Source organism: Neofelis nebulosa, chromosome 7 (assembly GCF_028018385.1).
Source record: "Neofelis nebulosa isolate mNeoNeb1 chromosome 7, mNeoNeb1.pri, whole genome shotgun sequence".
Lineage (NCBI taxonomy): Eukaryota > Metazoa > Chordata > Mammalia > Carnivora > Felidae > Neofelis > Neofelis nebulosa.
In genome coordinates this window covers 48,733,438-48,748,427 of record NC_080788.1, presented here as the reverse complement: position 1 = coordinate 48,748,427, position 14,990 = coordinate 48,733,438, and the positions used below count along the sequence as shown (strand labels likewise).

At 41.6% G+C, this 14,990-nt stretch overlaps 1 long non-coding RNA gene across 1 annotated transcript; it reads right to left on the bottom strand.

The window, feature by feature from the left end:
• Nucleotides 1–1,021: 1,021 nt before the first annotated feature.
• On the bottom strand, nt 1,022–14,356 carry LOC131518151 (uncharacterized). Its single transcript, XR_009264948.1, has 4 exons — nt 13,977–14,356; nt 11,435–11,554; nt 2,663–2,786; nt 1,022–1,644 (listed from the first exon to the last, which is right to left on the bottom strand). It is a non-coding gene; the product is annotated as an uncharacterized LOC131518151 (long non-coding RNA).
• Nucleotides 14,357–14,990: the final 634 nt, after the last annotated feature.

Genomic DNA, 14,990 nt, shown 5'->3' with positions numbered 1-14,990 from the left:
ACTGTGGGTAGCAGTCATTTCACGTTTTAAATTACCCCCAAATAGTAAACATAATCTAGTTAGCATATGTGAATGTTTTATGAGTATTTATCTCTGTGCTTAGCCCTTTTAGGGTTGTTGTTATTGTTGTTGCTGTTGTTTTGCCACAAATGATAATGATATTTGGAGAAGGGGTGAACTAGCTGGATATCACTAGCCTAACAGTGGTTCACAAACACCAGAAACATCTGTGGAACTTTAAGTACAGCTGCTACATGCCAAAGATTGAAGTTATACACTTACCTTGCATCATATATACCATGTAAAAAGTTAATCCAAGATGAATCAAAGACCTAAACCTAAGAGCTAAACTATAAAATTCTTAGAAGAAAACATAGGGGAGAAAAGTTCAAGATTTGACAATGATGTCTTGGAAAGGACACCAAAAGCCCAGGTAACAAAAGAAAAAAAAAGATATAAACTGGACTACATCAAAATAAAAATGTTCTGTACAAAGGACAAAGTCAATAGAATGAAAAGGCAACTTACAGAATGTGAGAAAATATTTGCAGATCATATATCTGATAATATCTAGAATGTATAAAGAATGTATAAAGAACTCATACAATTCAACAAAAGTCAAACATCCAATTTTAAAAATGGCAAAGGATTTGAATAGACATTTCTCCAAAGAAGAAATGCAAAAGGCCAAGAAGCACGAAAAAATGTTCAACATCTCTAATTATTATAGAAATGCAAATCAAAAACCACAATGAGATACCACCTCACATTCTTTGTAATATCTACTGTTAAAAACAAAACCCACAAAAATTCAAACCAGAAAACAAGTGTTGGCAAAGATACATAGAAATCAGAACCCTTTGCGCACTTTCAGTGGGAAAGTAAAATGGTACAGCTACTGTGGAAGAATTTGGTGCTTCCTTAAAAATTAAAAATAGAATTATCATATGACCGACCATTTCCACTTCTAAGTATATACCCCAAATAATTGAAAGAAAAGCCTTGAAGAGAGCCCCGTACACTCAAGTTTATAGCCGCATTATTCACAATACCCAAAGGGTGGAAGAAGTGTCCACTGATGGATGAATGCATAAACAAAATGTGGTATATTCACACAATGGGCATTTTTCAGTCTCAAAAAAAGGAATCAAAGTGACAAATGCCACAAGTTGGATGAACCTGGAGGACATTATGCTAAGTGAAAGAAACCAGTCACAAAAGGACAAACACTGTATTATTATTCCACTTACGGGAGGTACCTAGAGTAACCAAAATCATAAAGACAAAGTAGAATGGTGATTGCCAGGGGCTGGAGTTGGGAGGTGGGAGGAATGGATAGCTGTTTAATAGGCACAGACTTTCAGTTTTGTAGATGAAAAGAGTTCTGAAGATGGATGGTGGTGATAGTTGCATAACAATGTGAATATAGTTAACGTCACTGAACTGTACACTTAAAAATGGTTAAGATGGTCAATTTTGTTATGTTTATTTTATACATTAAAAAAAAAACGTGTAGATGAATGAGCTCTGTTCGCCAGATGGTCTGACTCAGGAAGGCAGGAGTGGAACCCTGGCATTTCTCTCTCGCCTTCACAGTCAAAGCCAAAATAAAATTTTGAGATTCATTAAGTAAAAGGAAGTAGCCTGGAAGAAGCAATAGAGGAATGACATGTTAATGATACAATACCTAACTAAACCTTGATTGTTTTCAATTTTGGCTGGATGCTAATCTTTCTGGTAAGTAAAACTTTTATATTTTGGAAACTATTCTCACTTGTAGTAGACAAGGTAAAAGTTTTACCAACATAGTTATAATTCCAGAGAGAGGCAATTTTCATTTTAACTTCTCTTTTCTGACTACTCCGTCTTTCCTTTTTCTATTTCATCTTGACTTTCTTGCATTTCATTTTAAAGAAATAAAACTTAACTCCTCAAACTTTCTTAAAGCTTGATGGCTGGGGGAAAAAAAATTCCACAAATGGTATCATTTATTCAGGCTGAGTTTATACCTGTAACTTTCTTCAAATAAGAGAAACTACATTACTGGTAATCACATTGCCCTTTAAGTCATAGTCTCCACTACTGACTATAACAGTCTTTTAGCATCAGTTGACAAATGTGTCAAGTGGATACATGATATCATGTGAGAGATAGTGGAAATTTTACCAACACATTCTAGATATGTGGTCTCAACTCTAAGGAAACAGAGTTGAGATCATTTGGACTCATGAATGTAAAGTAAAAAAAAAAATACATATATTTGATAGATTTTTAGTTATTTGCCTATAAACCTTTTGAAAATAGTCACCTTCCTTTTACTTCCACTTGGAATATATACCTACTATATAGCTGGTTCATAGTGAGCATTCAATAAATATTTGTTGGATGAGTAAATATGGAGCACAGTCAACTAGGAAAAGCAATAGGATATAGAAGAAACTCTTCTCTAGTACATAAAAATCAACAGATATTCTAACATAGAAGTGTAAGATTTCCAAATTTAATACCTACAGTATGAAAGAGGAGTGCTAGAAATAGTCCAGAGACACATTCCTTCTGAGCAATTATTTATACTTTAGTGGAGCAGAGTCTAAGTTGGCAACTAGATCAAAATTTGAAATTCTGTTGAGGTTTTTTGACAAATAAGGAAATTATTACTTACGCAATTAATACTTTCTTGTGAGAAAAGCAGGTTGTTGAGTTTGGTGAGTCCACATCTTGTTCTGCTCAGCCAGCAATGGCTTTTTGGTATAGGGAAATCCAATTCCTTGACTGACGCGTATCTTCTGTGATTGACAGAAATAGAGATTTCTGGGGGCGCCTGGGTGGCGCAGTCGGTTAAGCGTCCGACTTCAGCCAGGTCACGATCTCGCGGTCCGTGAGTTCGAGCCCCGCGTCAGGCTCTGGGCTGATGGCTCGGAGCCTGGAGCCTGTTTCCGATTCTGTGTCTCCCTCTCTCTCTGCCCCTCCCCCGTTCATGCTCTGTCTCTCTCTGTCCCAAAAATAAATAAAAAAAAAAACGTTGAAAAAAAAAAAAAAAGAAATAGAGATTTCTGGACTTTCACTGGCAATGACAGCCACTCCTAACTTAACATTTATTACCTTTGCCACACTAAGTTGTCTAATACAGCTCCCTGTTACCTCTCACTTTAAAGAGGGAATCTATCTCATTGGTTTCAACTTTGCAGGGGAACTATTCTTCTCTATTGCTATTTACTTAATGGTAGCTATTCAAAGAATTATCAGCTCAACCAGGGCTAGCTGTCCCTCTCTTTGTTGCAGAAATGTTCAGGTAATTCTTAATCTCATCTTATTCCTGTGAACTTATTCCTAGCAAATAATAACACCTGGTATTGACTGTTTTCTACTGTGCACCATCAACACTTCACATGTAGTATCTAATGTAATGCTTTTTAACAACTCTAATAGTAGGCAGTAGGGTCACTGTTAATTTAGAGAGGAAGAACCTAAGGCCCAGAGTAGATAATTTGGGATGCCTAACATAATAAAACTTAAATGATGAAGTCAGGATTTGACAGTCACATGCCAAGCCATTGGACCATATTGCCCTTCAAATGAAACACTGAGTACAGCCTTGTCAGCAATAAGCTGAAGCTGCAAGGAAACAGTGAACCTCCCTCATCATCCGCAGGTGCTGGAAGAAGTGCAGGGAGAGGGAGATGAGGCTCAGAACCAGCTGGTACCAACTCCTGGCCCTGACCACAGTGTTGGAACTCCAGAAAAGTATCTATTATTTGCTTAATTCTTGCTCAGACATATGCAGACTAAGTATAAATTCCTGGCTCTTTTATGTCCACATTTTTCCAGAGAGATGAATAACTTAAGGTGTTAGTCCTGTTTCAGAGACTAATCTTGCCAGGGTGAAAAACCACCAGAGAAAAAGATCCTTTTGTTTATATCTACTGGCCAGGCCTGAGCAATAAAACCTACAATCATGGATCCTATTGTCTCACTTACACGATAAAAATCTTTTTCCCCCCTCATGTGGGCCATTTCAGTTTTATTTCCCACCTCTGAGGCACAGAACACATTAATTCTCAATTATGCTTACTCAGGACCCCAATCTGCAGTCCTTACATAGACAAAACTGTAATGAGAAGCCTGAATAATTAGTTCCTTTGACATCACCCAGGCTGAGGGATTTATTTTGTTTGCTTGTTTGTTTATTTATTTTAAGGAAAACTCCTGGGATGCGGATTCAATGGGGTAGGCAGGATTAATGAGAGTGGAACTTTACCTTTCTAATCAGCCAGACTGGCCACTGCAGATGACTAAGAAAGAATCACAAGACCCTGGTACATCCAGTGAATGCTTCACAAAATGTTAAATAAGAATGATAACATCAACAAATAGCACTCTTAGCTACATAGGATTATAACATGTTAGGAACAGAAAAGTTAATGTCTTTCAAAAGCATTAACAAGAAAAGATTTCTCAGTAGTAAAGCCAATTCAGTGGAGACTCTTAGTACAAAGTTTATCTTTCAACAGATACTAAGAATAATGTTAGCAACCAAAAAGTGATATTAACATGAAAACATGAGATGTAATGGATGCTGTGTTGTGCTGCCCAGTTCTGTCTTCAGGTAGTGGTGTCAGCAGGCAGCTCTTGGCACTCAGCCCAGTCCAAAAATTGCCCTTAGCGACAGCGCACCCTCTCCACCCAGGACCAGCTTGCATCCACTGCCTGGTTGCTATGAGAATATGAAAGCCTAGCCTCCTTACTGCAAGGGGAGTTGACTGTAAAGAGTCATTTCAGCTGCTCTGAAGAGCTCCTCAAAGGGCAAGCTGAGACCTTTGTTGAGACTGCACTGAGTTCAGCTTTTCCTGCTACCCAGTCCTGCCTCCTTGCCTTCCACAAATGTTGATTCTAAGGGTCCCTACTCTCTAATGCAAGCTCTGCATGCTCATCACTGCCTCTGAGTTTGCTTCTCAGGGAAGCCAAATTCTAACACTAAGGAAATCAAATTCTTTGTTTCTAACATGTTATTAAAATATAAGTATTATAGGGGCACCTGGGTGGTTCAGTCAGTTGAGCATCGAACTCTTGATGTCAGCTCAGGTCATGATCCCAGGGTCTTGGGATCAAGCCCTGCATCAGGCTCTGTTCTGAGTGTGGAGCCTGCTTAAGATTCTCTCTCTCTCTCTCTCTCTCTCTCTCTCTCTCTCTCTCTCCCCCCTCCCCCACTTACGCTCTCTCTCTCACTCTCTAAAATAAAAAAAAAAATACCCACAAAAAGAAAATGTAAGTATTTTAATAAGGAAATAGGTTTCTATCCATCATTTAATAACATATTGTTTAGGTATTTTTATTTTTTATTTTATTTTATTTTTAATGTTTATTTCATTTTGAAAGAGAGAGAGACAGAGTGTGAGCAAGGGAGGGGCAGAGAGAGAGGGAGACATAGGATCCAAAGCAGGCTCCAAGTTCTGAACTCTCAGCACAGAGCCCAAAGTGGGGCTCGAACTCATGAACTGAGATCATGACCTGAGCTGAAGTCAGAACTTAACCAACTGAGCCACCCAGACACCCTGTTCAGGTATTTTTTAAATCCCCTGGTACAGAATTACTTTACTGTGGATAGAGGTGGAGCTAGTTGATTTACTGTGATAGAAAAACAATCAGGTGGGAGAAGTGCATTAGAGGTAGACTACCAAACTGTCAAGTCCCCACACTTAGGAAGTTACACTGGGGATTGGGGAATGGAACTGGAAATACATGGGAGAGAGAGAAATTAGGAGTTTGCCATTCCCAACAGAATTCACACAGAAAGTTTCTTGTTGATGCCTAAAGCCATTCAGCTTTCTAGAGGACCAATTTCCTCAAATGGCTCTGTCAAAGACATGGCATGGTGAAGAAAATTTAGTAGGACAATCTGCCCCTCCCTTTGTCCTTAGTCCCTTCTGCTCTAGGTTTGGTCTCTCAGAATAATCTTTCCTCCCTAATCTTTTATTAGGCAATAGATACATGCTGAAGGTATTTGAATTTTAGTAGAGAATTCTACAGAAGGTGAAAACCTTTCAATTCAATGAATCTAAATCACTGAGTTTCAGACACCATGAGTAGAGGAAGAAAGGAAATTTGGGAGGTGGGGACAGCCTGGCCAGAGGCTAAGCCAGACACTCCTAAAACACCTTTAATAGAGTCTTTAATTAATCATGTCTCATGCTGAGATTATTCATCTATCTCACTGTGACAACTCAGACTATAGTCTGCTTCACTATTAGTTTGGGTTTCAACAATTCATTCAACAATTATTGAGAAACTACCAAGTGCCAGAGAACCAGCAATAAATAAAACAGACAAGATCCCCACTTTCTATTGGGGGAGGACAGAGAAATGAACACAAATAAATATGATTTCAGATAATAAAAGAATAAAGCAAGGTTAAGATAGGGGACCACAGGGATCATTTTTCCTTGAGGGGCTAGGTCAGTAAAAATGTTTCCAAAGAGGTAACACATGAGCAGAGGCCTGAATGGTCATCATCAAACCATGTGAAGATTTAGGTGAGCATTCTAGGCAAAGGCTGTGTTCCACAAACAGCAAAAATGATGTGTAGCAGGGACAGAGCAGATGAAAGGAGAATTAAAGAGGATTAGAATGGCAGGAAGGGGGCAGATCATGAAGAACCCTGAAGGCTAAACTCAAGAGTTTAAATTTTTTTAATGTTTGTTTATTTTTGAGAGAGAAAGAGAGAGAGAGAGAGGATCCAAAGCAGACTCTATGCTGACAGCAGAGAACTGGATGTGGGGCTCGAACCTATAACACACGAGATCATGACCTGAGCCAAAGTCAGACACTTAAGCGACTGAGCTACCCATGAACCCCAAGAGTTTGAATTTTGTTTTAAATGTAATAGGAAACCACAAGACACCTTTTTGAGGAGGAAGAAATATGATATGGCATATGTTCCTGAGGATCTCTCCACAAGCTGTATGAAGAAAAGACTGTAAGGGAGCAAGAGTGAAGTCAGGGAACACACAGGAAGCCACAGCTGCAGAGCACATGAGGATTGAGAAAGGTAGTGACAAGTGGCTGGATCTAAAATGTATTCTAGAAAGAAAACTAGCGGGGCTCAATGGTGGATTCTATGTGAGGAGTGACAGAAAGGAAGGAACCAAAGATAGCTGCCAAGCTGTCTTTGCCAGCACAACTGGACAAATGATACTATCAACTAAGAGGGGGATACTAAGAAGGGACAGATTTGGAAGCAAGGAAAGTCAAGATTTCCAGTTGGACCTGTTAAATTTGAGATGTCTGCATCTCAGTAGAGATCTCGAATAGGCAGTTACATATATGAGTTTATAGTTTAGAGGAGAAATTGGGGCTACAAGTCTAGATCAACATGATAAGGATACTTGAAACCCATGGGCTGAGGGGTAGAGCCAAAGATGGGGAGAGATTTAAGACTAAGCTCTAAGGAACACTACTACTTGGAACTGTGGTTTACAACACTGGAATCAGCAGGAGAACTTTAAATAAATATTGAACCTGGACCCACCCCTCAAAGATTCGTATTTAATTGGTCTGGGTGCAGCTTGAATATCAAGAGATTTAAAAGCTTCCTGTGATTCTAACATGCAGCTAAGGCAGAGAACCATTGATTTAAAAATTGGGAATAGGAAGTTAAATAAATCAGAATGACTAGAATGAACTGAAGCCGTCAGCAAGATAGGAAGAAAATCAAGTCTTGGAAGTGAAGGGACTATTCCAAGACTGAAATGGTCAACTGTGTCAAATCCTGATGAGAAGTAAACCAAGAAAATGGGAGATAAGGGCAAGAAGGGTGGAGAAGACCTAAATACGATACGGTTGTGAGTATGAATGAGGGCCTACCTGGCAGAGATTAGAGAGACTGCAGAATGAGGAAGTAGAGGCAGCTGCTGTCTCCTGAGTTCCCTTCACACCAGGGCCAGGACCACTCAAGTCCTGGGTTCATATCCCGAGACTCGACTTGCCCCTTGTCCAGCAGTTCCTCTCAAGTTAACACCATCTCAACTACTTACTCATTAAGCCAGTCAACATTTACTCCACAAATTCATTTAAAACATGTTGAGCACTTGTATGTGTTAGTCATTGTTAGGTAGTGGGGATATCAAGTCAAATGAGGTACACTTCTTGCTTTCACAAGATTTTCTGTCTATTGAGGAGGGTCACAGATAATTACAACAAAATAGTAACCTTGATTCAGCATCCACATTGTTAATTCACTTTCCATTCCCATTTCCACTAACCTAGTCCAGGCCTTGAAAATGATCATGGTGTTCTATCCAGGCTCCCTGGATGCAGTCTCTCTCTTCTTGCTATTCTAGCTTAAATCTCACCTCCAAATTCCTCTTCCTAAAGCACACCGATGTTCATGTCATTCATTGGTTAAGGTAGCACTAATTGAGCACCTATGAAGTACAAAAAGAAATACACACTTGTCTCCTGTAACATAGGGCCAGTTTCTGTTTGAAAAATCCTAACTGGGTAATCTCAATTAGAAGGGACCTTAGCAGTTACCCAGTCCATGCATGAGTCCTTTCTATGAATCTATCCATAAATCATAAATAGATGGCTAGGTAAGAGCACACCCAGTGCGTACTTAAACACCCTCAAGGACGAAGAATTCACTTTTTTTTTTTTTTTTTTAATTTTTTTTTCAACGTTTTTTATTTATTTTTGGGACAGAGAGAGACAGAGCATGAACGGGGGAGGGGCAGAGAGAGAGGGAGACACAGAATCGGAAACAGGCTCCAGGCTCCGAGCCATCAGCCCAGAGCCTGACGCGGGGCTCGAACTCACGGACCGCGAGATCGTGACCTGGCTGAAGTCGGACGCTTAACCGACTGCGCCACCCAGGCGCCCCAAGAATTCACTTTTTAAAAAGGAGTTCAATACATGTTCAAGAAGTTGGAACTTTTTACAAGTTATTCCTTCAGTAGTGCTTCCTGCTTACCAGTTGGGGTGTAAGCTTCCTGGCTGGTATTCAAGGCTTGCTGTAATAGGGCTCTAAGGCTTCCTAGTCTTAGCTTCTGAAGTTCTTCAAATTTCCTTCCCCGAATGTGAAATATACATTTCACCTATTCCCACACATCAAAACCTTCAAGATCAGGTTCAAGTGCTACCTTCTCCACAAAACTACTGAGTCCCTCAGCTGATAAACAATCTTCCTCACCTGAGATCTCTCAGACTTATCTTTACCCTCCTTATGGTTTCCACTTTTGGTGATGGGGACACATGTTGTTTTTCATGCCTCACTGACAGGTGCATGGGAGATAGGCCCATCTGTTAGCCATCTCCTTCTCCTCCACAGTGCCCAGCACAGTGACTTAAAAGTTTGCTTAGGCACATGTAGAATGAATGATGCAGCTATTCTCTGGATGTGTTTCCCATTTTGTGAAAGGGGGAAACTGTAATAGCTGTCATACTGACTCTAATATTCTGATTCCCAAATTTAAGGTATTAGGCACCTATTGCATGCCTGATGTTATATGTTCCCCATTTCAAAGACACGACTGTAGTTGAAACAGCATGGAGGGATCGAGAAGGCATAATGCTAAGTGAAATAAGGTAGTCAAAGAAAGACAAATACTGTATGATTTCTCTCATATGTGTAATTTAAGGAACAGAGCAAATGAACAAAGGAAAAAAAGAGACAAAAAAATAAACACTTAAATACAGAGAATTGATGGTTACCAGAGGGGAGGTGGGCAGGGGGATGGGTGAGAGAGGTGAAGGGGTTATGAGTATACTTATCATGATGAACACTGAGTAATGTCTAATATTGTTCATTCATTATACTGTCCACCTGATACTAACACTATATGTTAACTATATTGGAATTTAAAATAAATAAATTTTTAAAAAGACAATTCTGATGGGGGGCAGGGAAAACAATACACATAAAACAACTATCTTATAAACTGAATATAATAAAATGTCAGTTTTAAGAGAACAATGGAGCTCATAGAGAAAGGAAAAGTATGTGATCAACAGTAACCATGGAGGGGTAACAGGAAGACAATTAGTTGAACTGGGCTTTGAATCCCCATTTGATACAGATGGTAGGTTCCAGGCATTTTAGGGCTGAAACAGAGGCAGAGTCAGGGACACTAGAGGGAGCCAAGGGTTAGATGTGGAGAGAAAGCGTCCTTGGCTCAGTCAGCCTTGGTTCACAGAGTCTGAGGTATTTGCTTAGTAGGCTGAGAAAAATACTCTTTATCACACACCCAAATGCTTCCATTAAACAATATTCAAAATTAAAACTATTTTGTGTCTATTTTCAGTTTTTACTGGTGTTAAGCCTCTTTTGAGGAGAAAAATAATAAGTACTTATTTGCTGTGCATTTCATGTCATTTTTGCCAGTGAATATCTCCTGAATCTTAATATGAGCTTATCTAAGACATTTAACAACCCCTAATAGGGTCTTGAGAGTGGAAGTAGAGAAGGCTCAGGTGGGACCCTGGTCCAATGACCTTCCTTACCTCTCAGACTGGCCGGAGCGGGGCTGTTCTGTGACTACAGGTTCTCAGAGCTCTGGGCGGTCACATCAGGCCAGAGGTCTAGAATTTGCAGCCTCCACTCTCAAATATCAGGCTTCTGGCACCTATTGTGACACTAAGGTCTCCCCTTTAGCCTTTACACTCAGTCCAAATCTACAAAAAGTCCTAAGCAAAGATTGTTTTAAAGTACTTGGAAGTTCTGGGCCAACAGTGTGAGCTCAGTCTGGCAGCATCAGCACAGTCAGTGCTTCCTTGATGGATGGGTGGTTAAGACCAAGGCCCCATCATCCATGAGTAGATGGTAAGAGTGAGGAGTAGCTGGAAGGTAGGAGAAAGCAAATTGGGCACAGCCCTGATTTATTGCTCTATCTCAGATAGGGTGACATTAAACAATGTGAAACCGCACATCTACCAAAGGATTAGAACTGGACCATATATTTTGCTGTATATAAATGTTTACTTGTACTAAATTTTGGGACACAGGAACTTAAAAAGTAAAAAGTGAAAAGGATAAGGGCACCTGGGTGGCTCAGTCGGTTAAGAGTCTGACTCTTGGTTGCGGCTCAGGTCATGGTCTTGAGGTTTTGTGAGTCCAAGCCCTGTGTTGGGCTGTGTGCTGGCAGGGTGGAGCCTGCTTGGGATTCTGTCTCCCCCTGTCTCCCTGCCCCTCATTCATTCCTCCTGTCTGTCTGCCTCTCTTTCAAAATAAGTAAATTAATTAAAAACAACTTTTTTAAAGGGAAAAGGATATCACAACTCTAAAGCAATAGTGAATTAGAATTGGTCATACCTAAGGGAGAGGAAGCCTCAACGCCAGAAGGGAAGACACCCTGGGAACCCTGGCCTGGAGGGTCTTCTGACATACCCACTCTTTGTGCCACCAGACAGAAGCTTAAGGAATCAGAAGGCATGAGGTCCTCACCAGCCGCCAGAGTCTCCAAGAGGCTCCCTTTTCATCCACATGCCATTTTCAGAACTCCTCTTGATGTGGCTTTTACCCAGTTTCCAGTTAAGGTGAGGGCAGGAAGCTGAAGACCCAGGTCTAGAGGGAATAATGGAGAGGAAATTGTGGGGGCAGGCTTTTATGTTAAGAGGAGAGGTGCATTATCCAGCATCTCTGTGCTGCCCCCATCCCATGCTGCTGTCCTGGCATCCCGATCCTTCTTTCCTTTCCCCTAATTGCAAAGGGAATGAGGAAAGAGAGACAAAAGAAGCAAGCAGATGTGAAGGGTGAAGTACTTTCTTCTACCACAGGAGATGCCCAGTGAGGAGGATGCTGCATGAGCAGAAGCAAGAAAGAGGCTGAAACTGCTACTCCTTGCGGCAGGATGCGGGGGTGGGGGTGGGGGTGGGGGGGGGGGAGTGGTGCAGAGTCAAGTTCCAGGGAGGGTCAGGGAAAATGAGCAATAAGGTCGTAGCTTGGGCAAAGGACATGTCTGTGCAGGGAGGAAGGCTGTGAAGGGCCACCGGACAGAAGAGCGGGGGGGGGGGGGGGGGGGGCGGGGGACAGGGGGCTGAGTAGCAAAGAGGGCTCAGAAAACTCTTTCCTATGCAGTCTGAATTTGCTTAACCTCCTCCAGCTTTTCCCAGAAATAGCCTGGCTTCCTTCTGTGGGAAATGCAAACCCTGGAGGCAGAGAGTTGGGCAGTACTCTGTTCTGTCTCTAGGGAAACCTTTTGAACCCCATGATAACCAGGGGCAGACCCAAGGTGGGATGCTCACTGTGCTCCCCGTGTGGGTGGTGGGGAGCTGGGCCCACAGGCATGCCTTGGTCTAGCATTCTGGGGCTGGAACAGGATAGGGTCCAAGCCTAGCCAACTGCTAAAGGTTAAAGTGGGACTGCAATCTTCCCTGCACTTGGGAGAGCGGGGGAGTGAAACAGACATGAGAGAAAAAAGAGACAGACGTCTTCATGGGCAAGGAGCTGAGACAGTCACATTCTGGTGGATGAAAGTGTGCCTTTCAGCAAACCGTCAGGGGGTCCAGCATGGATGGTAACCACCATCACAGTTGTCTCAGTGGACTCCTGTAGGCTGGTTTTGAGTGAGATGAAAAGCTTGGTGAAGGCCAAAATACATTCACACTTTATACCCTTCCCCATTCCCACATCAAATCCTTCATCAAGTTCAGGTGACCCATTACCTCCCTCACCTGGCATCCCTCAGACTCATTTTTACCTTCCTTACGGATTCCACTTGTGGTGATTAGGCCACACATCCTCTTTTTCATGCATCACTGACAGGTGCATGGGAACTGGACCCATCTCTGTCTCCTCCACAGAGCCCAGCACAGTGACTTGAAAGTTTCATGAGACCCTTGTAGAATGAATAAAGCAGCAATTCTCTAAATCTGTTTCCTATTCTGTTAAAGGAGGGACGTTTCTACAAGCTCTTATTTTCTGATTCCCAGTTTAGATTAAGCATTAGACGCCAGTTACGTGTCTGCTGTGTATCTCTCTCTTCAAAGAAGACACAAATGTAATCTTGTTGTGGTCGCACAACATACAAGGAATAATTATATTATGAGGCTGAATATAAGAAAAAGCCAAACTGTAAATTACAAGAGGAGCTCAGAGGAGAGAGAGGCCTGTGTGGTCCAGCGAGAACTTAAGGGCTAACACAGAGTAGTTAGTTGAATTAATCTCGGACGATGGTGGCTTTGTATGGGTTGGCAGCCCATAGATGTTGCAGCCCTTGCCCTTGACACCCTCTCACATCCCACAGAGCTCTTCACCACTGCTTTTATCACTGAATAATGTAGACGCGAGGCAGGAGCTAGAAGCGGTCCCTCGCAGAACAGGACACCATCTGCGTGGCTGTCCAGGCTTCTCGCTGATCTGCAGTCATTATTGAGGAGGATCTTGGATTTCTGCTACCCAGACCTTGGAAAAACTGAGGTGTGGGGTGGGTGGGAAGCCTCCTTGACCTTCTTCTTCTCAGCTAAGAGGGAGTGAGCTTCACTGTAGCACTTTCCACATAGATCTTGCCCTGACCATCCAGGATGGAGGCTTCCAACTTCTTTTGAGCTGTCCATACCTTTACCCTTGCCACAACATGTGGGGTACTGAACTGAGCACACGGGCTGGTGTTGTGATGGTGCCATGCTTTATGGCTTCCAACAGAGCCTCACTACATCTCCTACCACTGCTACCACTTTTCCTCCCTGTGTGTACATTTATGTCTCTAGTCCCTAGCAGAGAGCCTGGCATGCAGAAGACATCCTATAAATGATGCTAAATCCTGAGGGAGACACTTGGCAGATGAATGACAATAGCTAATGCAGCCTTAAAGCTATGGTATGACACAATGAAAAAAAAAATTTTCTCTATCTCATTTTACAACAGTAAATCTGAAACTCCATCTTTCAGAAAACATTGTCTCCACTGTGATGCCCACGTCAATGATCCTGCTTATCAAATTCTGTTGAGCCAGTGTGGAAGGAGCAGCTCTCTGTAATCTATTTACCTTAAGGAGCTCAGTCACGTGCTCAGCTCACAGCCCGTTTATCAGGATGAAGGATGCTCTCTGGAGAGAGAAGACAGCAGGACAGGCCGAGCTCAGATGACAGTCTGCCCTGTGGAGATTGACTTTAATGAAGCACAGAATAAACAGGAAGATTAAGAGGGTGCAAAAATCAGTGACACGTTTTGAGTTCACCTCTATGTAGGAAATGAAAGGTTCTCTGTACAGCTGAGAACTGTCTCTGGGTTATAGATGGGGGCATCTGTTTGGTCACTAATGATCCCATGCTGCCTAAGTCAGCCGCTGTGTAAGGAAAGAAAAGTTTTCTCTTAACTTACAGACCCACCTTTGTGCGATTTTAAATTTACCCACAGTGTGATGGGATTTAGACTGATTAGAAAGATGGAATTATTAAAGGGTTTAAGAAATTATTTAATAGACGACAATGTTAGCCCGATAAACAGGGACTAAGTATTTTTAATATTGCTTTTTTATACAGTCCTTCCATTTCGTGCTGAGAAATTGTGCCAACTCAGAGGTTTATGACTCAAGGATGTGATCATCCTGAAGGGATGGCTCGCCCTATGGAAGGGCTAAATTCTTGGAATAACACAAAAACAAAAACTTGTCTTCCTCGTAAAACAGTGCCATTTCCATAGGCCTTAGTGGCATCCTGACATTGTATTGTATATCGTTTCAGTTCCTCAATTCATATGATATTTTTTTCAATAGTTTACAAAACAGCCAGAGGACATAGTCTAGAATTCACACCCATCTTTTTGAGATGATGGTTTTATTATTTAGAGGATCAAAATGAGAATTTTATTCCATTGCCATTTCTCTTTTGAAAACATAGATGTTACTAAGGGTAGGAGCAAAGTATTGCTTTGATATTATTCTTCCTTTCTTTTTTTAATTAATTTATTTATTTTGAGAAGAGAGAAAGAACAAGCAGTGTGATCAGGGGAAGGGCAGAGAGAGAGGTAGAGAATCCTAAGCAGACCCCGCGTTGTCAGC